A 3,014-nucleotide genomic window follows, 5' to 3' on the forward strand; every position below is an offset into this window, starting at 1 on the left:
TGGGGGTGATTATGTAGATTCAGGGATGAGGACTAAATTGACGGGTTAGAAGCTTTCATTCTGACCGTTGGAGAGCCAACTAGGATGCCAATGTGTAAAAAAACGTGACATGTGGTGTTTTCCGTTTGAGGGACTAACGGAAAACTGAACCAAGGACTAACTTGACCGACGGCAACACATTCAGGGATTAAAAAAGCCCATTTTCAAAAGCTGAGGACCACTTCATCATAAGTGAACACATTCAAGGACCAGAATGGCTGTTTACTCAATTAATTTTAATTTTGATTTTTTTAATCTATAATATATCTAACATTAAATATCAATTCGAATTTTCATCCCACTACCTACCTCTATACCAATCCCGTTTTAGCATATTAATTTTTTTTTTTGAAAATCTCTATTTGAAACCACCACAAAAAATAACCAATGATTTTAATCTCTATTTGAAAAACTCTTTAATTCCTTTTCTGTTTTATTTTTTAAAAAAGGTGCCTATCCTTTTTCAATGGATGCCGTCCAATCTGACCACTAAGAAATAGAGAATTTCAAATCTTATTAATTTTTATAGAATCATGTGTATAGCATTTCCTTGAAAATCAATTCAATGACATTCATTCATAATCTATATTTCCTAGACATGATTTAAAAATCCGAGTTAAATTTTATAGATTCTATCACATATTTTTTTGATAGGATTCATGAGGGTTCACCTATAAATAACATATGAAATTTGTTTCAAATGATAAAATCTTCTCAATGCACCAGTTTTTCACAAAAAATATTTATGGAGCTTCATTATTTTCTTCTCCCATCTTTGCAGTTGCAATAATTTGCTCCCACGTGCTTCATGCTTTGTGAGTTCCACAATCTGAATAACCCTTTGCACTTGGAGTAGCAGAAGAAGACACAGAGAAGCAAATTCGAATCAACAATCCGAGATTAGAAGAGAATGAAGAAAGGAAAGGGAGCGATGGGATCAGCGTCGGGACGAAGATGGGGCATTGGTTTCATTGGCAATTCAACTTCTCGCGGTATTCCCCATCCTCCTGGTTTTTCTTGCACTTCTCTCGAACAGGTTTCTTCCTCTCCTGGCTTCAATTTCCCCTTTACCCCTTCAAAGTTATAAGCAGGTACTAATCTAATCTGAACTCCAAACACAACATTTGCCCCAAAATTGCTCACGAAAATACTTTTATTTTTTCGTTGAATTAGTTGATATGTAATTTCAGGTTATTTTTGGCTGGTGAATGTGCTTGAACCTGATTGTGGGAATTCAAATAGCAGAAGTGATTAAGGTGTTCCAATCTTACTTTCCTTTATCATAGTTATTGGTTACTTCCATATTCTGTATGCTATCAGTATTATTTAGAAAATTTCATGTTATCATAGGGTTGCAATCAAGTTTCAGTGTTATCACCTGAGAGAAACTAAATATTTGTTTTGGTCTTGATCTGTATTTCAAATTTTATTTTTTCAGATCAAATTTGTTGATCATTTTTTCAATTTTTTTGGTATTTTACGTGCTCATTCATAGAGCCAACCATATACGCATTCTTTTTTAATTTAGTATTTTTACACTGTAGTGGAGGAATCGTCATGGTTTAATTTACTGCCAACAAGTCTCATATACAGGATCACTCTATGTGAGGAACTATTGAATCAAAACAAGAGTTTTCAAAGGCACGGTCCAACTTCTTGCCATGTGAGTTTGTCATAGTTTGTTATTTCTTTTCCATATCATTGGGTGAGACAATCTTTCTTTTGGACCAAAGGTTATTGAGATTCTTTGCTATGGATTGCTAAAGAGGAAGCAAAGCCAATGGGCATCAAGGCACTCTATAGCCATTCTTTCTGAAGTCTAACCTAGATCCTTATTTTTTGTTGTAGTACTCTATAACCATTTTTTTGCTTAATTGTTGCAAAACGGTTTCCATTATGTTAATTTCTTTATGTTACTTTTGTTACTGCTCCCTCTTTAAGTTTTGCAACTATGTTTCCATGTAGAATAGCTGCATAACTTTCTTTCCATGTGTCTTAATGGAAAGAGAATGGTTTCTTGGTTGGTTACTTTGTTGGATGGGAATTGCTCAACCTTTTGTATGTTTAACGGTTTTTTTTTCTTTATTTCTTAATGGTAAAGTGACGTGTTACAGGTAAGATTTTAGAGGTTTGGCTTAAGAAACTCAGCTGATTAAATTTTGCTGCAGGATGAGAACAAGAATTAGCACTGTAATGTGAACAATTGAAGATTTCTGCAGTCTGCAATGCCTAAGTAATATAGTATCGGATTGGTTTTTCAGCTCAATTGAACCTGAAGTTTTGTGAGTTCATATATATATATAAGTCTGTTATTCTTTGTAGCGTCAAGTTTTAGTGAAAACTCTAATTATATCATTGTTTTTAATTTTTTTGCAAGGGTATGTCAGAATGCAACTTTAATTGGCCTGATCAAATTTGGTCATCAAAGTCACATGAATAGCTTCATCCTAGAGCGAGATTTGTAAATCCAAAAGGGTTTTTAAGAAAGTAATTGTCAAAGGCAAGGGAATGTGGCAGCTTACGCTTCAGATATTAAAATAAGGTTGCCCTGATAGCAGCATCAAGTGTTCAACTTAATTTAGGATTGAATTATCATTGGCCATTTGTTCCATTCTGTGTATAATGGAAAGATGATCATAGAATTTAAGACATAGCACAAGATAAGTTTAAGTATTGTATACTCCAAATGTGTATTTATTTCTCTTCATTTAAATGTTTTCATTACAATAAATTTCAAATGTTTTATACCAAGCAAAGAATTACATGGACTTAATTTCATTTTAAAAGTATGTGGTGTACATTATTTTTGTACAAATTACATGATAAATAGTGAAAACATGTTGTGCGGATATTAAAAATTTTAAAATGATTATCTGTAACTTAGGATACAAAATTATGTAATAAAAATACAAAGCACGGGAATGAACATTTTACAATCGACTACATTAAGTTTTTAGAAGAAATATGCACTTCAA

The 3,014-nt window shown here is 32.8% G+C and overlaps 1 long non-coding RNA gene across 2 annotated transcripts; it reads left to right on the top strand.

Moving 5' to 3' along the window:
* The first annotated feature begins 532 nt into the window (after positions 1-532).
* Positions 533-2,770, top strand: LOC130742853 (uncharacterized). 2 transcript variants are annotated; one of them, XR_009021287.1, is made up of 5 exons: positions 534-1,130; positions 1,230-1,295; positions 1,584-1,702; positions 2,208-2,321; positions 2,417-2,770. It is a non-coding gene; the product is annotated as an uncharacterized LOC130742853 (long non-coding RNA). The 2 variants fall into 2 exon arrangements; XR_009021286.1 differs by having other exon boundaries at positions 533-1,130; positions 2,208-2,770.
* Positions 2,771-3,014: the final 244 nt, after the last annotated feature.

Source organism: Lotus japonicus, chromosome 3 (genome assembly GCF_012489685.1).
Source record: "Lotus japonicus ecotype B-129 chromosome 3, LjGifu_v1.2".
NCBI lineage: Eukaryota > Viridiplantae > Streptophyta > Magnoliopsida > Fabales > Fabaceae > Lotus > Lotus japonicus.